This window comes from Haemorhous mexicanus, chromosome 3 (assembly GCF_027477595.1).
Source record: "Haemorhous mexicanus isolate bHaeMex1 chromosome 3, bHaeMex1.pri, whole genome shotgun sequence".
NCBI classification, from domain to species: Eukaryota; Metazoa; Chordata; class Aves; order Passeriformes; family Fringillidae; genus Haemorhous; species Haemorhous mexicanus.
This window is the reverse complement of record NC_082343.1, coordinates 57,070,440-57,093,793: the sequence shown is the minus strand read 5'-3', so window position 1 is coordinate 57,093,793 and position 23,354 is coordinate 57,070,440. Positions and strand designations below refer to the sequence as shown.

Below are 23,354 nucleotides of genomic sequence, written 5' to 3'. Positions count from 1 at the left end.
TTGGTGCTTGTTCATTCCTTGCGTCAGCAGCATCTGGGTTGTTTCAGGAGCTCAGCAGATTGCTGTGCTAGAGCTTAGGAAATGATTGTAAGATGTCTGTGTTGGTTTATTTCCTGTGTGTCATTTCCTGTGATATTTCTACAGAATAGCCCTTTCTGTTGCACAGACATAAATCACCTGTGCCATAATGATTCCATAGAAAATGGAGCAGTGTATTACCCACGCAGTGAGGCTGCAGTGCTGTCTACTAATGCTATTAAACATACTTTATATAGTGGTAGATTTCTGGAAAATCAAGAGTGAGTTCCTGTGGGAGTAACAAAATAACAAATTTATGGACATTTGTGTCTTACTTTGTGATAACTCTATATGTATTTCTGTCTTTTGCAATGCTTTTGGAACAAGTTGAATTTTTAACTAATGTACATATTCTCTAGCTTTTACATGCTGCCATTTCTTTACTGTTGCCTTTGTCCTCACCAGAAAATTTTTCATTTCTTCTTAATATAATGTGAAATTAGATCAAAGTATTAGCAAATAGCACAGGATTGGCTCTATACCCAGTATCTCAGACTCAGTATTTATCCAGACTATTTATAGCTGATTGATTAAAGTGGTTTCAGGTTTTGTGCAAGTCAAGAAGCTATTTATGTGTGTTGGAATAAAAGCCATAGTGTTGAACAAAGTTTTGATTATTCCCAGAAGTTGGAATGAAAAAGGTATTTGATTTCCAAGACTTCTGTAGAATCAGTAAAGAAAGATGTATAGTAAAATCCGGGAGATGAAGGGTGAGTTTCCTAAGTTCCTTGGACTTCATGGGGAAAAACAGGGAGAGTGACAATATTTTAAAAATTATTACATTGTGAGGCCAGAAGTGATCACTGTGATAATCTAGTTTGACTTCCTGGATAACACAGATTGTGTGACCAATTTTTTTTCTTTGTAAAGAAATGTTAGTTCCCGTATTTTTGTTAAAACAAAGACTTCAGTCCTTGGTAGACTGCTTCATGACTGCTGTATTTCTGCAATTCCCCCCAAACCTTGTTTCTGCTGCTGTTGGTCAGTGCTGGAGACTGGCTCTCCTAACTGGACCAGTGAGCCTGGCCCACTGTGTCCCCTTCCAATTTCCCAAGCAGAATGTGATGAAATAAGCAATATATAGTACTTTACCAGCTTCTGCTTTTCTGCATGTGTTTTGACAGACAGTGCACCCCATGAAATCCTTTCCTGCTGAAATAATTATACAGCCTGTAAGAGAAGATGCAGCAATAGTGCTTAGGGGAGCTGAGCTCTGTCCTCACCTTGGCCGTAATTCTGCCTGGACAAAGTCTCTTGTCCATGCACCCATCACTCCTCCTTGTCTTTCCCACTGCCTTTGACTGGGGATGATGATGCCAGCACAGCACTTCCGGGTTTGTAAATGAAAACTCCCGTTTGTTATGATAATATGCCCTGTGTGATTGTCTGGATGTACTTTGCCAGGCAGTAGCAGGTGGCATTCTGCAGTAAATAGCCTGATTTTTTAACTAGTTACCGTAGCAGAAAACCGTAATAATTTCCCTAGACAAAGCCTTGGCATCGCTGAACACTGTGAGTGGGGATTTTACCATGACCAAAGTGATCTGGGTCAGCACTCATCCACTGCTTTTTTTGTCCTTTCTCCCTCTGACCTTGGCAACTTTGAAGAAGATTTGCCCTCCTGGGCAAATTGCTGAGTGTTGCTTCCTGCAACAATGGTTGGGTTTGTTAACTGTCCTGGTCAGAACCATTTCATTGGTTAAAATGTTGTGAGATTTTAATACTGAGGTTTTATAACTGAAAGGATTTGGAAACCTTAGTTACAGAGTCACTGCTTCTGTCTAGACTGTGGAAAGAAAAGAGTGAGTGTTACGCTGTGAAGTGGTAGCTCAGCTTTTGGCAAGAAGTAACAAAATGTCCTAAGAAAACTGTCTTTGTCATGAAGATCAGTTCATATATAAATGCACAGCTGTACTGTCAGCTAGCGGATGTTCATTCCAAACACTTCTACCAGGAGTGTATGGAAAATTTATACTGTGGATTTTCCCAAAATGTAGTCTAAATCTGAGAAGGCTATTTTAAAGCAAATACAATATTAAAAAGTTTCAATTAGTTTTAAACTGTGCATTATTTATATGGAAAATATTGCTTTTCCCTATTTCATGCAAAAATTAATCCAACCTGCTGACACTTGCAACAATCATTTCTTGTTTCAATTTGGCACAGAGAGTTACTGGAGGCTTTTAGCACCATTGTAAGGGATAATGAGGTCATTTTCATCCCACATTGCTATTTTTTGCTAATTTGTCTGTATATGTAACCTTCCTAAAGTAGCTTGGTCTTAGCTGTCCTTATGTTTAGAAAGCTTTCCATGACATCTATACAAAAGTTTCCTCAGTGAAAATCAAGCTGATTTATTTTTCATGTATTCTTGATGAGGCTGGCCAACAGCTGATCCAAAATCCTTATACAAGCCTTTTATATATTGGAAGAATATTCTGCATTTCATTTTTGTTCTCTTTATCCAAAGAGTTTTGTCCTTCCTTTTTTATTTCTTCCAAGTGTCTTATGTCTTCTTTTTAACTAACTGGACAAAGTAATTCTGTAAAAGTTCTAACAATATTGATGAAAGAATTATTGTATTTGAACATTCTAACAAATGAAAGAATATTTTATTTTTGTTTAAAAATGCTGACTCATACTGTTCAGTGGCTGTATCTCTTTAGTTGTAGTGTTACTCCTACTTTCCTCATGCATACCTGAAAAAAAAAAATTAAAATGAAAAAAAAAACTAACAACACAGAAGTTATGATTTGCATGAGGAGAAGAAATGTAAATTAATTGCTGCTTATTTAAGGAAACTGTTTGATCCACTCTCAAAGCTCATTTTTTTTTCCTTACTTGCAGTCATCATTATATTTTATTCTGTGACTTATTTGTAAGGCATGCTTTTCAGCCAAATAGAAAAATGTGGACTTTGTTTTGCTTCACAGTTGCACCAATGTGAAAAATATAGGATGGAGCTGTTGTTTTTCTGGTAAAGATCAAGAATGTGCCACATGTTCAGAGAACCTTATCACTTAAAATCACCAACTTAATGTGTAAAAACACAGTGGGGATATTGTTGGCTAAAGAAAGGAAGATGGTAAATGACTGAAGTTACAAGAAGTTCTAACATGTTATCTGTTTGATTGGATGATGGGGCTTACATTTCTGTACCAGACTTCTGCAAATCAAATCTCCCGCCTTGCACCTTTGAGGAGGAGAGTGTGGCTTTAGGGTGTTGTGCTGCTGTAGGGTTTCCACACGAAAATACATTCAGACCTTTTTGGTTAGGATGATAAACAAGAGCATTTGGAGACAGGCTGTGCAGTATCGGCTGTGGCGGGGAGCAGCACTGGTCTCCCGGGTGGGGTTCCTCTTGGAGCTGCAGCCGGTGCCAGGGCCTGCCTGGGTCACCAGATAGCAGCCAGGAGACACTGGAGCATCTGCAGGAAAGGGTTCCCTCCCAGCCTTGCCTCTCTGGTGCTGGCATCTGCTGGAGTGCCTGTTGGAGGGGCTGGGCTGGGGGGAAGATAACTCTCTTTGGAAAGGGGAGTGCCCAAATACATGAAGAGCTGTCTTTTGAGTGAGCTACTCCTAATGTCCTTAAAAAAGGCTTAAAAAAGGCTGTGGCCTTCTCCCCAAGTTCAAACCTTTGAAATGGTTGCAGAAGTTTCTGGTGCAAGGGGTGCAGGCAGGACAGGCAGGCAGCACCTTGATCTGTTCTCCTGTATGACACACTTCCATGATGGTTTGCTTCACCTCCAGGGTTCCTCTGCTCCTCCTCCTCAGCTGGTGGTTAGGACATGTTTACACTTGTGCTCTCAGTTTTCAAGGTGACAAACACCCCTCAGCTTGGATGTCATGAGTGCATTTAGCCTAGGAGACATTCTGAGGAGGGGAAGCCGCTAGCTACAAATGACTTTGTTGTAGAGGAAAACTGATACTGACTTATTGTCTGATTTCAGAGCATCAGTGCTACCTCCATAATAACTAGTTTATATTCATGCTGCATTTTGTTTTCGTTAATAAACTGTTACAGTGGAAGAAAACCTACCTGTACAGAGACTGCTCCAAACTAGTTTTGGTGTCACAGCACAGGTGGAATAAAGAAACTGAGCAGACATCAAAGTTTCACTAGCTGGGGTGAGCAGAGGAACTTGGATGCCCAAGGATGTGAGTGGGAGAAAGCAGGATAAATCTGCAGGATGGCAGCATGGCCATCTGTCTGTCTCGCAGGCGTGGACCCAGGACATCCTGAGCTCTCTGTGTCTGGGAGATTGGTAGCAGGCAGCTGTAGCAGACAACGTTTCTCATCTCCTATGGGCCAGGTCACACAAACTCTGAGAGTGATGCAGTGAGATAAGGGAGTGGGGGGAGCGAGGCAGATGTGATGGCTGGGCAGGTGAGACAGAGCAGCTCCCCTTTGACAGAATCTGACCCCACCTCCAGCTCATGTTCCTGAGCATCCAGCTTCAAAATAGTCCCTGCAGTAGAAATCTACTCCAGGTGAAGCAAGTGGGGTGTGACCTGACCTGCTTCACATGGATAACTGGATGGGTTTTGGGAACTCATTATTGGGCTGCAGTCAGAGCAGGAGCAGGTAGCTGGGGAGTGGGGTGTATAGCAGTAGTTGTGTAGTAGATAAAATTTGTGATGTTGGTGTGAGAATAGTGGAAGATAGGAAGATGAGAAGTTATGGAAAAAAAATAGCTAGAAAAAGAATGCAGGAAGCACAGGAAAGATAATAAATATATGTTGTAGTTTATGTTTTATAATTACTTGGTGAGAAAAGGGTAACTGAGATTTGTCTCTGAATGAGAAGACCGCTCTTGTATGTAATTTGGACGCCTCGATGTCACCCCCTTGTTGTTCAGGTCATAACATACCTACCTGAATTGCTACACCAGGTTATGTCATGAGGTATAGAAGCTATTTGAATTTTCAATTCGGCTTTTCCTTACAGAAAGGTAGCTTTTGTGTAGTAATTCCTATATGCAGATGTTTCTTATCTTCTTGGAAAAGGAAGTAGCAAACTTATTTCAAGGCTGACAGGATGCACTTATCTGGTGCTGTCCTTTTTTCAATTACTGCAAGATGTGCAGCTTGTCACTAAAGAGGAAAGGCTCATTTTCAGGAAAAAAGTAGCAGTTGACAATGTCAATGAGTTATTTGAATGAAAAAACAACAAACCTGAAACAACCACGTAGAATAGATTGTATCTCGTATTTTCATGGCAAGAGAGGAGGCATGCACATGTTCTGACTGCAAGAGAAGAGCAGTTAATATGAGCACCCTGCTATCTCTGACACTCACTGAAAAGGGGGTGAATTGGTATCTGAAATGCCTGGATCGTTCCACTGACTGCAGCAGAACTTGGAGTACTGGTTAATTCACTAAGTTAGCTCTGATCAGAGAATGTGAATCCCACCCCCTTCTTGCCTGTCGCTGTAGGTGCCCAGCACACAAGAGCCATCTGGTGGGTGTCCAGGCAGTGCTTTTGCAAGGTTTGGATTGTGTGGCTGTCTCTCGAGTAGGAGGAACACTGTCTCTCGTGCACTATTCAGTTGCTGCACAGATGGAGTCAAAATGGCATCTCGGGCTGACTTCTCCACGGTGGTTTATGGCTTGTAGTGGTTTCAGGAAACGCTGCACTGCTAATGTTGCTGAAATTCTTGGATAATGCCATTTCCGTCACTTCAGGAGCCATTGTTCTGCTGTGTGAAGGGCTGCAAAGCATTTGTCTGATGCAGGGATGGCACAGAAATGTGCTAAGATGTAGTGGAGGTTTTGGGGATTTTTTAAAGCTTCACTTTCTTATGATGTTTTTGCTTTGTGATCTATCACTCTGTACTTGTTACAGGGCTTAACCAGTAGAGTTTAATCAAAGCTTTAGGTTAACAGAGTTTTTTTTTTTCTTTAAGAAGTTTGAAAATTGCCAAGGTGCCATCTTCCAATGGGCTGTTTTTATAGACCACAGCAGCTTGTTGATGTGTTAGCAGCAAACATAAGTCTGCACACAGTGTCAAGAACCTGAAGATTAGAACAGATACAGAAAGTCCATGCATTTGTGGTGGTCTCAGAAGAGGACCTTTTTTAATTGCAGAAAACTCGTCTAGTATTACCATGCACTGCCTTCCTGCAAGCTATTCTCAGTAGCAATATAATTATCAACATTCAAAGTGGTAGCAAAAACCTACCCCAAGAATTCCTGTGAAGTTGTGAATCACACTTCTGCTGAGATGCCTCTTGATAGACTGCATGAACTATTGTAGTTAGAGATATTTAAGATGAATTATAGTTTGAATGTGAACACAGTGTAAATGAGTTATATTTGAGTTGCAGAATATGTGTTATGTCTAGTGAACTAATGCTGTCACAGAGAAGGGCTTACCTGTTGTATTTACAGGAGATGGTCTTGTCCAGTTATCTGGCTGGACTTGCCAGACCTGCTTGTTAATCAAACTGTTCTAACAGCCCCTTCCAGGCAGATTAAGTAATATTCTTTTCATTTGATGTTGGAGAAGGTTAATGTAATCAAAGAGGCAAAACGGTGGTATTGAATCTGGTATTTGAAGGCAGGAGCTGCTTCCTTCATAGGCAGGATTCTTAGCAAGCCATTATTATTTCATTTGTGTTTACCACTTTTGTAACTATGGTTTCTCAAATCTAAGTCCTTTAAAGTGAAATTAATCTAAACCCAAAATGTAGGTGGTTGTTGTAGGGCAGTGATGTTTTCTCATTTGCCTGCCCAGAAGTTCCTGTGTGCGAGGCTGCCTCCCCTGCCTGCTGCGGCTGCGTATTTGAGCAGGCGTGCAGGAACTGGATGTTTCTTCTGAATTGTTTGGAAACTGACAGGGACATCATGAGTCTGAGCAGATGACATGGCTTTATAATTTACTGCTGTGAAATACTGATCAAAGTGATAGCTTCAACTGTTGCAGGATGTGTCTGTCTTTCTTCCTACCTCCTAAGATCCTAGAGCAGGATTAAATGATGTATTATGATGCTCAGAGCCACAGTATTTGGTTGGTAAGGTAGTGAGTCTTCAAGTCTTGTTTTTCACAGGCTGTCTGGTTTATAGTGCAGTTCCCAGGATGTTTTTGTGCAGCTTGGATAGAAGTCTGGGTGGGCTGCTGGGCCACCCCCATGGTGCAAGAAGTGCTGGAGGGGGTAACGAGGTACAGAGGAGCAGTCCTGTCCTCAGAGTGGTCTGACAGGCTTCTCTCTTGCATTTTGCTGCAGTCAGGAGTTGGACATCTGCTACTGTGGCCATGCTGTTTCTAGGCCCAGCCTGGGGAGGTCTGCACTGTGCCAGCAGCTTCTGCTTTCCTTTCCAAAAGCCAGCTCTTGTGTTCAGGTATCCGTGCAATTGTGGCCGTGGCTGTACCCGATGTTCAGCTGGTGACCATCCTTGGCTTGGAGGCTGCTGCCTGTTCCTCGAATTGGCTTGGCTCCTGGCCACTGGGAACCATGGTCCTCCTGCTGTGGGGCTGCTCAATCAGACTGCAGAGGAGCAGAGAGGAGGAGGGGCGGGGAACAGCATGAAGCATCTTTGTTTAGAGGCATCTAACTTTCAATGAACCTGAACTCGAACGTTGTTGCACACATAATTAAGGGATGAACGAAAAGTACAGTTTTATTCTTAGTGGCACAGCTTGTGATGCTGCCAGAGGTGAACATGGACTCCTGTTGCCAAAGTGAACACTTAGCAGGAGCACAGCCGTGTGTCCCACGGGAGCAGCAGGTGAGTGCTGTGCCAGTCACAGGGCTTGCTGCCACCAAAGGCCTGAGGTTCAGCTGTCTGTGTGTCACAGCTGGCTCCCAGGTCACACCCACAGTCTCTTTTCCTTCATTTCCTCTCTCTCCTCATTGGTTCTTCCTCTCTTTCTCAAGTGTGTGTGCACACGTGCTTGTTTTAGTGATTGGTCCTTTTTTATGCAGGCAATGGGCAAGGCGCTGTTGCCCTTTCTGTGGATTGACTCAAAAGTCAGGTTCAGGCAGTGTGTTCTTCTAGCCCTGCTTAGGGGGGGAAAACTTCAGTCTTAGTACTTTTTGATTAGGCAATGCCACCACCTTCACTGCTCAGCACAAGGCTTGACTGGTGGGGTGCATCCCCACACCAACTAGGGAAAATGGTAAGTCTTCCCCAGCACAGAATATGCTGTTTTCTTTCATATATTATTTGTACTTCTCAGATCTTTCTCCTGTTCTGCACCATGCTGTTTTGTTGTCATGCTTTCTTCTGACTTAGTCAAATGTTTATGTGTAAGACGTGATTAGTTAAAGCACTCAGGCAAAATTAACTGAAGTAGAGCTTGCCTTTTCCAATGGCAAAAAAAAATCACGAGGCAGTTTGAGTGGATCCAGTGTTTATCTTGTTCACAAGTGAAGGGTCAGATTGATACTTGGCACATTGTTATGGTTTTCTTTCCTTAGTGGTTTTGGGTGCATCAAATGTCTTAATATACAGCAGGCACCATCAAAAGCTAGCCAGATCAGTTGAGTGATTTCAGCAACAAGTTTCTAGAGGACTGTGGACCCCCTTTAGATGCCTGTTGTATGTATCCAGCACACATTTTTCCTTTACTTCTCACCTGGCAGCTGGGAATCTATTTTACCTCTGGTTAACTCCACAATCTTGCTGCTTAAAGGAGAGCATCTAACTGGCAACATTACCTCTGTTATCATGTTACCTCTGTTATCACTGCTACTCATTAACTCTCACTAATAGCACTAATTGTTCTCTTCTAGTATTTTGTGGTGGGTAACTTATCTGTCAGCCCAGTCTGCCTTAAAGCAGAGCACCCCAGCTTCTTCCCTCCCCTGGGCATAAGCAAGACAAGAACCAACCCCTCCCCAAGGTGGGGAGCAGGGGTCTCTGCAAGGTAGGCATGAGGGGATTTTCTTCCTGCAAAGGTTGTGGCAGGTCTGTGCCTACATGCTCCCCTTCAGTCTTTCTGGGCTTTCCTCAGCCCACCAGGGAAGCCCCCAGGCCCAGGGTGAGCCAGGAGGGCATGTTACCTCTGGTAAGAAATTGGCAGTATGTGTGGTTTTTTTTAAATATCAAAACAAGAATTGCAGTGGGACAAATCTGTTTAGAAACTGTCCTGGCTATAAATGTGATCCTAGGTCTCTGTTGCCTGTGAGATGTACTGTGCCCATTTCTCACCTCTATTTCATATGAAAGTAATAGACTGCATTTTTATTTTGGAAAAACAGAGGTCTCTAGCCTTTTTTTCTTTTTCACTTAAGAATTCAGCAGAACAGTGTTTTTGTGACACTGATCATACCTGTAAGCATCTGCAGAGGTTTCTGGTCCCCGTGCCAGTTGCAGGCTCAGTATCTCTGTAGACATGGGTTATATTGAAGCAGGTTTGGGTAGGGCCCTGCAGAGACCTGCTGCCTTGAGTTCCTGCTAGCCACTGGGGATGCAGCCAGCACTGCTGCTTGGTCTTGGGGTGACACAGCTGTGCCCTCTGCCACCATGGTCTCAGGGCTTCACTCCTGGGATGAACCCTGAGAAAGGGCAAACCACCTGGGGCTGGTCAGGTCAGACCCTTAAAAACTCAGGGGGTGGTCTAGGCTGTAAATTCTAGTTAATAAACACTCTGCTTTAGTGGCGCGAGACCTTTAAAAATCTTTATTTGCCATCCCACTTGTACTACAAATCAGTGTCGCCTTTCTGTTTTTATTTTCTTCTCTTTCATCCTCAGATTATTCCTGCAAACAAAGAGGAAATAATTCTGACAATCCTTTGTCAAAGGTAGCTAATAAAACAATGGAAGGATGTAGGCTGAAGCATAAATGGGATATTGTGGCAGATGTAGATGATTATTAACCAGCCAATGTTTCCGCAAGGGATTCTAATCATAAACACAGCATGAAGTGAATCTGGGTGTATTAATAGCAGAGGTTTTATGGAAAATCAGAATGTGGGCTTTTTTTTAAACATTCCATTTCCTGCTTTAATTGATAGAGTGTGAAGCTTTCATGCAAATAATTTGGAAAAGATTATTTTGTTTCTCTGACGCTAAGTACATGATACAGGCCAGGAACCACATGTTGTAGGAGGATCTCTTGAAAAGGATTCTTATAGTGATGCTTTTTTAGAGATGTGGCTAGTGACAGATGCTAAAGTCAGCGGTATAAAGAAGTCAAGTGTCTGTGGTAGAGGAGTATCTATTTGTGTCTATGGAACCTATGTTTTAATGTGACTTTGTGAGAAAAACTGAGATATCACAGAGATTATTATGCTGCAAAACTTGTGGGTTATGCTTCCAGTTGTACCAAATGTCCTCTTAGTTTCAGTCTCATATTGTCCTGTGTTACGTTTTCAGAAATAAAATGCTAGGTTTGTACTGCAATCACTGGTTTAGAGTTGAAATACTTTAAATGACACCTTTCTGCAGCTCTGCTACAAGTTTGGTCCATCACTCACCTTTTCTGAAATTGTGAGGAGAGAATAAAAAGGTCAAACAGAAATCATCCAAGTAGAGTGATGAAAACTCTTCTTGACATGTTATACCTCAACTCTGCAAATATTGAGTTCTAATACCATTTGCAAGCATCAACGGTTTATTTGTTTTACAGCAGCTGATATTTTTGAAGTGTAGAGTGTTGCTTACAGTGGGATAGAAAATACTGGGAAAGGAAATATCACTATGCTGTTATGGTACATTGAAAAGACACTATAATCATCAATACATGTGGGTTTTTATATGGGTTTTTATATAATAATTTGTACTCTGACAGTATCAGCCAATATATTTCAGAAATTTTGTGACAGGAAGGACCCCAGGTTAAAATTTGAAAATAAGGGAAAACAGCAGAAGTTTAATCAAAAGATGTGGACAGAAACCAGTTTTCTCCACTGGTCATCTCCAGCTCTCTAGGAAAATGGTATAAACTATAAAGCCAAAGGGGAACAGCAGGACTGACCGTGTGGAGGTTCCTCTTGCTGCAGTGTGTATTTTCTTCAGGAACACCAATGGGTCCATCCACAGCAAAGCATTGTACTTACTGCACGTGGTCTTTTGTAGCCTTGGAGCCTGTTTTCTGGTGGCTAATTAAAAAAAAAAAAACCAAAAAAAAAAAACACCTTAATTATTCTTGATCTTAATTTTTCTCTTTCTTTTTTTTCTTATTTTTCTTCCCCCTCCCAAAGCTGTTTCTGTGCTAAAGAAATCTGCTTAAATCAAGCAGTGGGTGCCAAGTGAAATCATTCAATTATTGGCACTTTTGGTCTTTCCTTTGAATAAACAGAGCCTTCCTGACGGCAGGGCAGTTCCTCAGGAATTCCTTTATGGTGAATTAAGCAGAGCAGTAATGAATAACTGGGAGCAAAGGACAGTCTGAGCAGCAAACCAAATTGATTATCTAAGCCCTCAGCTAACCACTTCAGGGCAGTTTTGGATGGGACCGATATCCCCTAAGGCTTAGGTGGTGCCTAATCTCACCCCAGGGACCTGCTGTTGTTCATGTGTCCTGCCCTGTTATCTGCCCTGCCTGTGTGCCGCTGGGGAGGGCCAGAGCTGTGTCATGAATTAAGGGTTTACAGGAAAGACCAGGAGCTGGCATCTTTGCTCAGAGACCCCTGGTGCACGTGGGGTGGTGGTGACAGGACATGCCTGTGGCACCCCCAGCCCTTTGTCACCCTTTGGCTGCCTCTTCACCCCTTGCCAACACTCCCATGAGTGTGCTCCTCCCAGGCAGCCAGTCCTGCTGATGGCTGGACGGCACAGTTCCAGCAGGCACTGGCTTTGCCCCCCAGCCATTCCCTATCCGGGTGTCTGGGGGGTCCAACCTGCCTGTGCCTGCTGCTACTCCTGCGTCCCAGCACGGAGCATGCACCTGCCAGGGGAACAGCAATGCTATTTCCCCATCCTGCTGTGCTGCTCCGGGAGAGATTAAAGCCTCTGTCAAAAAAAACTAGAAAGAGCCTTTACCAGTATTTTCTGTCTACAGCAAACCTGTGACCTGCCATATCTTATTATAGGAGAGAACAAAGCATCATAGCATGGACTGGTTTTAAGTGCACTTTACTTGGTAACAGCCTAATGTGCTCCCTACCATCTTGAGAGACTTGTCATTCCCAGCAGTCCTTTCTTTTATTTTTTTCTTTAACTCATTCTAGCTACTGAGGCAATCACTGTAACAGCAGAACATCAAACCAGTCTGTAGGAGTGTAGAGCATGATCTCCCCCCACTGTGTCCTGTAAAAACTAGCATCCAGTCTGATCACTACCTTGAAAGGCTAAGGTGAATCAGAGATTGTTTACTGCACACTTTTTTTTTTTCTTCCACTGTTCTTCTGAATGGCTTTCTCTAGATTAATTTATAATGCCACCCATTATTATCCATCTGATTACATTTGAAGAGGCTCTGCATTTAATATTGAGTGCTTTTCCCTGATGTTCATTGGGGACATGATTGGAGATAGAATGAGGACGTGGGATGTGGAACTCAGGATGAGACCAGGAGAGAGTTATGATTTCAGCTGTTCCTGTTTGCACTGCCAGCTCACTGTCCTGCAAAAAAGCTACTCCAGAACTGTCTAGTATTTTCAGAGTTAAGCTGATTATAAACTCTAGTAAAGCTGTGGCCTCTCCAGGAAGCTATACAGACTTACTGTGAATGAGCTTCGAAATGGATTTAGGAGCATCCCCACTGTTGCTTTCCAAGGAGCATAGACTTGGATGGGTGCATCTTCCTTCCTGTGCCACTGGAGTAGAGCAGCACTGGAAGTGGCAGCAGCAGCAGCCAGGCTGGGGATGTTTCCAGGCAGTGGCAGCAGCCTCTTTCTTACCTTTCTCTGAAAGAAGAAAATTCAAAGGGTGCCAAGCTTCAAGGGTAGCCTGAGCTCACAAGCATTGATCAGAAATGCACCTCAGGTGCCTGTACACCACAGAAATGCAGTGTCTGCTGTGCAATGATTTTGTTTCATGCTTATTTATTTTTCTACATTTTCTTTCTGGGGGAAAGAGGAACAGCATTGGATGGATGATACACAGGACACAGCAGTTAAAGCTTCTCTGTTCCTCAGCTCACTGGTAGCAGACTGGCCTGCACCATTTGGATTTGGTCTGGATTTTCAACCTCTTGAAGGCAATTTCTGCTTCCATTGGCAAGTCCCAAGATAGCCAGCAAAGATAGCTGAAAGGGTTACTTTTCTCTTGGAGGACAGAGGAAGGGAAAGGATTGTGGGAAGCTGTATTTCATTATCTTGGATATATTGAACAGAAGTAAATTGTGACACTGCCTTCTGCCTGCTTCTGGGATTAAGTTCTCAAAAATATGCTTCCCTCCAGTAAATTTTTAACTAGCTGCATCTTCATCAGAATTAAACAAGGAACTACCCTGCTGTCGATGGCAGATACTTAATGTGGAATCTTTGCTTCTTGTTCATTCAGATTGTGCAGAAATGGTAGATAACGTGTAGATGCTGGAAAAAGGGAAATACTGGGTGAGAAATAAAGTTCATAGACTGTCCAAATCCTTTTTTTTTTTTTTTTTTTTTGCCTTGTCATGTCCTTATGCATCAAGTCAGTCTGATGTAGATTTCAGGTTGCCTTGTATACAGAGGTCACACATGGAAGAGTTTGTCACATGCTAAATTTTGTATTCGGTTTCTTTGCTTCTTAGCACTATTTGTTGGAGAAACTTATAGAAGGAGCATATGAAGCTTGGCTGGGCTCTGGCCAAGGAGTTGCCACTGGTCTCCTAATTAAAGAAAAAGAAAATGATATATAGGTCTGTGGGGATCTGTCAGACACAGATTTATTGGGCAGGATGGAAGGGACTTAAAGCTATCACCTCCACTCTGTCAGCCCCTCCCCACACAGTGCACGTGCACTGACTTTCATGACACTTTTGCAGCCTTGCAAAAATCATCATCTGGAGCACTCTTACCTCCATGCTCCCTGCTTCCTTCCCCGTTTGCAGCTCCTCCAAGTTAATGGATGCAAAATGCATCTAATGAAGGCATCCAATGCATCCTTTCCAAAATGAAAATAATGTGCAAGATAAATCTATCCATATCAAAATAAGGGATTCTGCAGGTTAGGGTTGTTAATTGATAATCTGACTACGTGTGCTGTCTCCTAGACCTCCTCAGACATCAGTAAGGAAAAATACATCAAGACTGCTATTGATGAAAAGGAGAAGCTGCAGCACCAGTTGGTTGGGAATACTTAAAAATAATTTCAAGAAATGAAAAGTTTTTCAAAACTGGAATTTTTTGATTTATACTGATTTTTGTCATGTTTGGGTCCCCAGTTCTTGGGACATTGCCTGGAGAGGATGAGGAAGAAGGACTAGTTTATCCTAAGAGTCTCTTCACTCTTCTCTTAAATAACTACCCACATGATCTTTGTTACTGGGGAAAAAAAAGCAGGAGGGGCAGAACCTTACAAACAAAGATAACAAAAACCTGCTTGTCATTCATTTGTGCAGCTGATGTGCTTTAGCTACCATTCTTTGGACTTGTCCATGATTTTGCCTCCCCTGAATAGTCCAGCATATCCACAGGGGCTGCAGGCAGAGGTACACGGAGAAGGCACAGGTTTTATACTAGTTACCTAATAATCTCACAAGGGTAGGAACACAGCTTGTCCTAGGCTAATCTGAAGAAAATTCATAGCTGGAAGTGAAATCCTGGCTCTGCAGGAAGTGATCTCTTTTTTTTTTTTTTTTATTTTCTTTCACATTCCTGAAAGTGAAATCCCAACTAGACTTTGGTCTAGTTGGGATTTCACTTTCAGGAATGTGAAAGAAAATTTAAAAAGAAAAAAAGTGCTTTTTGAAGGGAGTAAGCGTCAGTTAAGCCTTGAGCATTAGTTCAAGGTACAGGACTTCAGTGAGATAAAGATGTGTTAAAAGTTAAGCTTGAGCTTAAAATGTTTTTCAAGTATTTTTTGCATGTAGAAACCCGAGTGCTCCAGTTGTGTACTTGGCTGCAGTGTTTTGCAGTGCATGTACCACCCTAACATGTTTCTCAAAGCTGGGAGGACTATTGCATATTGTGTCATTCTTCATTTCATGACGGTGTTGATGCAAACCAGGACAGGAAGCTGTCTGGGATAACGATACATCACTTATTCTGTTTACTTTTTTTACCTTTTCTCCTTGCTCACTGGAAGTTAGAAAGCATTAAAGCAATAAAATAGGAACATAGAAGTGGATAAATGCTTCCCTTTTGCAAGAAACTGTACACATTTTCTTTAGTCTTCTGTATAATGTAACTCCTAAAACCAAAAAATAATAAAAAGATAAAAGTAGCGTTAAAAATTGTTTTATAGGTAGTTTCCTTTTTGACCTTGCTGCCTGACTGTGCTTACAGGGGAAGCTGATCAAGAGATCTCAAGAGCTGCAGCTTCCTGGGATTGTCTGTCAGAGGAATGAAGAGCAAAAGAATAACTTTCCATCATGAAGTATGTGCTACTATATTTTCTAGTGTCCTTAAAAGACTTTTCTTTGGACATAATCGAGTGGATTCAAGGTCCCAAGAGGTCAGACCAACAAATAGATATCAGTCCTTAAGCTGTCTGGGTTTTTTAAATGAAAGTCAGCACTTGGTCTCGGTAGCATTTCCTGTGTTAAATACTGGCATGCCTTTTGGTGCTGGTTCGCTGTTTGGGTTATTTACATTAGGAAGTAGAGTGGCCTTTAGAATTCAGTATTTCTTTTAAGAAGAATTGTTCCTTTATGGTGAATATATAAAAGTCCTCCCTTCAGCAAGCAGCTGGAATCCAGCAGCAGGAGGCAGTAGGATTGATCTTCTACTTTTCCTTAACATCTCAGTCCACTTTTCAACTATGACTTTACTGAGACAGTGCTGTCTTGATTTATCTCGGGGCCAAGATAAAAGCATTTCCCTCAATGACCTTGAATTTCTTCAGACTCCTCCATCTGCTGTTTCAGGCTTGATGTGCTCATCTTCCCAGCAATAGCAGAGCCCAGCCACTGACTGCCTTTCCTAAATAGTCTCTGTTTGCAGTCTTGGCAGCTCAAATGCTTTGCTCCAAGAGCTGTACATGGATGGAGGGCAATTATGTTCAGCAATTTTCAACAATATTTTTATTTCCTTAGTTTTGGCAGGTTCATTGTCATGTAAAAGCTCATGTACATGCCTCACTGAAAGTGAAATTGGTTCCTAGGGTATCAAGATGGAGCCCTTGAATGTTCTTTTCTCTGCTGCTGTGGTATCTCAACTGCATTTGAGTAGTTAGCTGCATTTGAAGATGTTTCTTTTCAGCTAGAAAGTTAATTTGCAAGTAGTAGTGCCACGAATTCATCACTTCCCTTGCTGTAAGAATGGACATAAAGAGATTGTACCCTGCCCTTGGGGGTTGTGTGCAACCTTCCCTTCTCTTTTCAAAATTGTGTTTATTCTGTTTTGGAAAAATGACAACAGTAAAAATTAGTCTGCTTTTCAGATGGATATAAGATACCTCAGCGTTAAGTGGCGTTGCATATAATAGCCCCTGTGAGAGGAACAGCCGTGGAAAATGAGGGCTTTGGGGTTTCCTCCTCATGCCATGCCTGTGCAAGGAGGCCCTTGTCTGAGTGCAGCTATTGTACAAACATGAAGCAGTAAATGGCATTTTGTCTGATTCTTATTATGCATTCTCATTACCTTCATGTGTGGCCTGGGAGGGAAGTGGGAAGGGAGGGCAGAACAAACCAGCCCACTTCCCTCCCTGGTGGTAAACCAGAGTTTTAAATGTGAACTGATTTGGTGTAGGAGAAAAACAGCATCTGGTGTGTCTGAATGCAGGCTTTTGCCGTGCTCAAATCCTGTATGTTTGTGGAAACTGGGCTTCCTCAGCATGGGAAGAGGGTTTAGACTGACTTGTGCTGCCATCCTAAGAGTCACCTATGTATGGTAATAATGAGTGTGTTAAACTCATTTTGTACTGGGTGCAAGTTCTCCTCCTAGAGCTGGGTTGGTTCTCCAGGGTTATGCACCATGCTAAATTTTGTTTTGCAACTGAGAAGCTATCATAGTTATCTTTTTTGCACATCAGTAAGTCACATTACAAGGAATCATTCCTATTTAAACATTTGTATGATTGTGCTTAATTTTAGCAAATTCTTAATTTGGCACTTTCTTGTGTACGTTTACACGTGGCATTTTCATGGATTCCTAATTGAAGTGTCAAGTTTTATATTTTTTGAGATTCGAGTTATATATAAAATGGATAAACAATGTATTTACTCTATTTTGTTGTCCAGAATGTCTTAAATGTGGTGGCTACAACAGAGAATGGAGGAAGTTTATCAAAATAGTAGTAGTAGTTATTTAATGGAACTAACATAAATTAATTCAAAATCCTCATGGAAGTGTGACTTGGCTGCCCTCCTCCCTAGCCCCTTCCATGCCACCCAGTCAGGCTGCTGCCAGTGGAGAGAGAAGCTGGAAATCAGCAGAGCCCTAGTGCTCCAGGACCACTATCCATAGACACTGAAGATGTCCTAGCCTCCAGCCCCTAATGAAAAGTCTAAGTGATAAGTGTGGAGACAGCTAATGATACCTGAAAGCTGTGTGATGTTGATCAAAAAGGAATTTATTATGGGAGAAAAGGAGCAAGTAGGATTGTGATGAGTATTTGGGGACAGAGCTGAATAAAAAAAGTTAAAGTTTGCCAAGTGGAAAATGTTTTTAAGTAAATAAAAAAGGAGGCACACTAAGATACACATGTAACTTAGTTTTATGGGGTTTTCATAACATAATCTTGGCAAAATAAATTGTCTTATAAATAAATAAATAATAAATAAATTGTCTTATAAATAAATAAATAATTTATAATAAATCTTATAAATAAATTGTCTCCCTGCCCCACACTGTTACAGATGTTTGGTGAAAACTTTGTGAACATGGAACAGTCTGTGAATTTTGTCCAGGTCTTGACAACAATTTTATGAAGTGATTAATGACCTGTGTTTCTGTAGTTGCAGGTTTCCTCTTCTGTCTGTTGGTGTTGTGAGTAAAACAGATATAGCTTTTGCAAAAAAACAAAACCAAACCAAAAACCCAACAAGCAAACCACAAAAACCCCACCAAAAGACAAATCCCAAAACCCAGGGATGCATTCTCTTAAGGGACTACTTCAGAAGATAAAGTAAGATGGAAAAGTTTTCTCCCAAAAGCTGGAGGAGGAAGAATATTTAAGTTATATGATCTGTAGGGTGATGTCCTGTGGCCCTTAAGAACTGCTTATCTTGAGTGCTTAAAACAAGGAAAAGCAGAGTAGTTGCCTCCCAGTGAACCAGCAGAGGAAGGAGAGCTGTACTAGTTATTTTAACTCTTGGTTAGGCAAATAGGATTAGCTATGGGAGATTAAAATGATCAGATCTGAATTTTGCTGTAATATAAGTGGGACCATATGTCTTTGGGAAACCCCATCTGGTTTCAGGCAATCTTAGTGAGAAAATGAGACAATTTCAATACTTTTGTCATTTGTTGTGGGGGTTTTTTTGGGATGAGTGGGGGGTTGCCACAGTTTCAATTTGTTCAGTTCATGAAGTTCTTGCTGGATTAATCCTCTGTAAGTTAAATGTTTTGTTTTTGTTTTCCCACTTGTCAGCTTACACTGTGTTTTCTAAAGGGGCAGAGACAGCTTGAAAATTGAATGTTCTAGCTAAGGAAAAAAGATACCTTATAGTCCATCACTTCACATTGCCTTCATTGTCTTCAGAAAAATCTGGTGTGATCATCTTTTTGGAAGGAAATAGGGCACAGTGGCAATGGTGAATAATGTAACTAAGTCATGAACATCGTCAATGTATTCTTGAAATGCAGATTTCTCTGTTCCCCTGTGTTCCAGGGTGGTCACAGGTTCAGTCATCATCAAAAAGAGAAAGCAGAGAAACAGATGAAACTGTGTGAAACAGTTGAATTAAACTCAGCAAAGCAGTTTGGTTTTCCCTTTTTCCCAACATTTCCTTATTTTCTTCAGAATAATTGCATTGATTTCCTTGAAGTTACTCCTGATGTGGGGATGACAGTCTGGCATTGTTGTAGTTTTCTTTGTTTGTCCTGCAGCTGGCCTTGTAGGTGCTACCAGCCAATTTGTTTTAAAATACTACAAAATTTAGTTTGTTTTTTTTTTTGTTTGTTTGTTTGTTTTTGGGGGGGTTTTGGGTTTGGTTTTTTTTCCTTTTAAAAAATGACCAAATATTAATTTAAAAGGAAAATCTTAGGTATGACCTTATGGTTTAGAGTCAGCCAAATATGAATTCATAAGGTTTTGCACTTAGTTTTTCTGAGAAGGAGTTCATCTTTTCACTGTCTTAGCCACCCCCAGTTCTGCTGTGGAACTGGAGCTTGCAGGATAAAGTTACTGTTTCATCTGCCACCCCATTTGGATCCTGAATGGCTACATTACTTCACAGAACAAAATAGCAATGTAAACCAGAAAAAACAATATTGGGCGAGACCTGTATTATAAGAGAAAGTGAAAGAACCTGGTGATTCTAGTCCCTGGGGAGGGGAGAGGAAAAAGCAGTACAATGGCTGAGCAGTGCAAGCCAAGTACAGGAAGAAAATTGCTGTTTATGGACTTCCTAAGAGTACCTGCATTAAGCTTGGTCTAGTATGAGAAATGGAAAGAAAGGGAAAATTAATAGTTCTAAATATGAATCTGTGCATAGCCAGAGAGCCACACAGTGCTTTTTTCCATGGAAATTGCATTTCCTGGGTAGTAAATGTTACTTTTGAAGTCATAAGAAATTCTGTTTCCCAGAGTAACAACATGATACTTGTTTCTTGGTCTATGTTGTACACTTGCCAGAAATGCCATCCTCTGAGACAGTGCTCTGAACTCAGGTGTTTAATTAAAACAACTTCCAGTGTTTTGGAAAGACAGCTATCCCTGCTGATTCTACTTGAGACTACCTTTGTTATAACTGTTTCTTATTTCCTCTCCCATTAGGACTGAGTGACAGAGGCATGACCAGATCTGCTGTTTGCACTCCATTCTTGAACAATAAGTGATAGAAGCAGGGAACATCTTTCAAGATCCTTCTGTCTTGTGCATTTGTTTATGTTGGTTCAAAGCAGGGGAAAAGCACTACATGCTGTAATAGGTCAAATCTGATACTCATCCTGTACTTGCAGAGTAAGAGAGTTTTCTATAGAGTCTGCTTGAAAGGGAGCTGTATTTCCTTCACAGGAACAAAGTTTGATTTGTAACTCTATCCTTAGGAAATGCACATGCATCCATTTGTGTTTGTTCGTAATTCCTTGTATTTCAGAGCCAAGCAGAGAAAGACATTTTGCCTGTTCCTGCCAAAGGATGTAAATAAAGCAGCTGCTTTCTTTCACCCTCTGTAATGGCCATCACAGAAACCTGTAGGAAGTAGGCATGATAAAGGGCACCAAATGGGTGAGCCAATGAGCTACATGTACTGGCTTTGGTTTTTAGTGATGCTGGGCTTCTCTCCGTGCCAAGGCAGAGGGGCTCTGGCCTTGTGGGGAGCTCGTCAGCTCAGCTCTTGACCAGGAAGCTCTAGTCAGGCTCCTGCCGTGGTGCTGGCCAGCATCTCCATTTTCCCATCAGCCTGTGGCTAGCAAATGGTAGTAGGCATTTGGCTTAAGGGCTTCTCAGCCTCTGCTACCAGAAAGTGTGAAGAGGAATTTCTGGTTTCCCCCCTTCTCTTACCTGTTTGTGTAAGTAGTTCTGAACCTCACCTCTTCTGCAGTAACAGTTTTCTTTAGCAGCAGTAGCAAAAGAAAAACCACAAAAAAAAAACCTCCAAGAAAACCCCAACAAAAAACCCTCCAAAACACCAGATCACTCTGGTGAGGCCACATCTGAGATACTGTGTTCACATTTGGGCTCTCCAGTACAAAAGAGAAGTAAAGCTACTGGGAAGAGTCTGATCAAGGGCCATAAGGATGATGGACTGAAACACCTCTTGGCTCAGGAGAGGCTGAGAGCTGGCATTGTTCAGTTTGGAGAAGAAAAGGCTCAGGGGATTTCACCAACATGTAGAAATACCTGAGGGGAGGGTACAAAGAAGATGCCATCAGGCTTTTTTAAGTGATGCCTGGCTTCAGGGCCAGAGGCAACTGGCAAAACCTGAAGCCGCAGGAGGTTCTCTCTGAAGATTAGGAAGCACTTCTTACAGTGATTCATGACCATTAATTGGCCACTCTCATTTCCTAGTCATGGAATTGCTCATAGTTAAAATTGTTTATTTGCGTATACCTTGACAAAGTAACCAGGAACAAACTCAAAAATATTTGCAGTTTCTGCTGGGGTCACTGCTGAGTTTTCACTTTTGTACATGTTGAGGTGTTAGCTTGCTGTAACAGCTACAAACTTTATAACTGGGAGTAGGCATATTAAAAGCACAGTACTGTTGTCACACTGTTATAGTTTTGCTCAGTCCTTCAGATGCTGGTGAGCCAAACAAGTGTCCCCACTAGAAAGGGCTTGCTGTCTGTCAGGGACATTGAGCTATGACAGTTCATCCTAACATTGCAAATACAGACCACCACATGGAAAATGAGGTGCTCTGCGTTTTTCTCTCAGTGTATGTGTTCATTTATCAAATTCAGAGTTGTCAGATGTAGAAGTTTGTGGTGGAAAAATGAAAAATGGTAAGTTACCAAAATATGTTGCAGAAGTTTATATGGACTTCCCCCTCTCCATCAATTTCACATTTCAAGAAAATTATTTTATCAAACACAGGCATTTTTAAGACTTTTTACTATCTCCACTTAATAAAAGTACTGATTTGACCGGATTAAAATATTACGCTGGAAGCACTTTGGAAATGCAGAGCTGAAGTGCAAGCTAGACTGTGGATTTGATTTATTCCAATCACAATTAAGTCAAACCTTGAGATCCAGACATTCCTTGTTTTTGAACATTGTTCAAAATCTAGGTCCAGACATGAATCTTGCATTGGAAGGTTGACCAATTTATATATATCTTTGGGGGTTGTTTAACAAGGTTTGATTGGACCTGGAAGGTAATTGCTGCTTAATATTTTTGGTGAATACAGAGGAGTTAAGGATTTCCTGGGGATGGTCCTGAGGTCATCTTGCATTTCACAAATACATCCTGCAAGAAGAGGTTGCAGACTGTCCCATGTGTATTGCAAAACTAATGCCAGCACTGATAAACTCAGTATGTAATGGGAGTGTTTGGTGAACAGAGTATTCTTTTTCTGTATTTAACACAGATAAACTAAGTGACAGTTTGCTTAATGTAATATTTTCTTGATTTGATTTTTTAAATTTCTTTTTCTGCAAATTTGAGATAGTAACAATGCAATAATCTGAGTTTAAAATGGGGGATGTTTGAATATGTTGCCTCAGTGTACCTTAGGAGCCTGCCATTGGGTCAAGAATAAAACACTTGGAGTAAGTCATATTTCAGGAACTATTCTGAAACGAAAAGCAGGGACTTCTTCCTCTGTGTACTTTCACTGCTTTTGCCCTGATCCAAAGCCCAGAGAAGTCTTTCTGTTTTATGTGGTTGGCTTGGATTGGGCTCTATCTCAACAACGCCGTTATGTCAGCAATAATATTTCAGAAAGCTGAAAAGGCAGCTTGATAAGGAGGGAGAGAGCAGCCAGGACTCAGAAACTGCTGCCACTCAGTAGGCTGTTCACACAGCCCAGGTGTTGTTTAGAAAGTGATGAGCACTTTGGAAAAACAGATCTGCTGCAGCACATTGCTTAGGGATACTGAAGTCAAAGAGGATCCAAACATTGCTTTGTGTGTTGCCTTTACTGCAAATAGAGTTAATGTTTCATTATATTTGGAAAAATATAGGAGAAAGAGAGAATTACCTTCTGGGCCTCATGGAAAAAGTAAAACAGCAGGAATGTTAGTTGTAACCCCCTTCTCAGATCCCAGGAAAGACTCCTTGAGGCTGCCAAAACCTAACAAGATATCCTGTTGAGGTCAAGAACATTTTTTTTTTCTTCCCTGATCTTTCTACCTCAGGCAAGGAGAAAGGAACTTAAATTACTTAAAGGAAATAGAAAACACAGAACGCTGATGCTCCACTTGTTAATTCACATGGAACTGGGATACACATGGGGGAAATGCTTGTGTCTTTCCAAGCATGGTTGCATGGAAGAGCCCCCTGCTCCGTGCCTGGAGATGGGTGGAAGTAGGGTGGCTGTGCCTGGCTGCCTCCGCTCTCGGGAATGCAGGAGGGGCTGGGCTAGGACGAGGGTATGCAGAATTTTACAGTGACCCAGACATTATGAACTTCTGCACATTGGGGTATTAAGGATTACATCCCTAAGTGGCTTAGCTTGGAAAGCAATAA

General features: G+C 41.6%; 1 protein-coding gene across 4 annotated transcripts in view; it reads left to right on the top strand.

The window, feature by feature from the left end:
* TIAM2 (TIAM Rac1 associated GEF 2) overlaps positions 1–23,354 on the top strand; it is a 166,645-nt gene that overhangs the window by 37,893 nt on the left and 105,398 nt on the right. The window contains exon 3 of one of the 4 annotated variants that reach the window (XM_059841930.1): positions 15,401–15,491. The exons of 2 other annotated variants lie outside the window; for them this stretch is intronic. The gene's annotated coding sequence lies outside the window, so the exon portion shown is untranslated. Of the gene's footprint in view, positions 1–15,400; positions 15,570–23,354 lie in introns of all 4 variants that reach the window. One more of the 4 variants, XM_059841931.1, reaches the window with a different exon arrangement.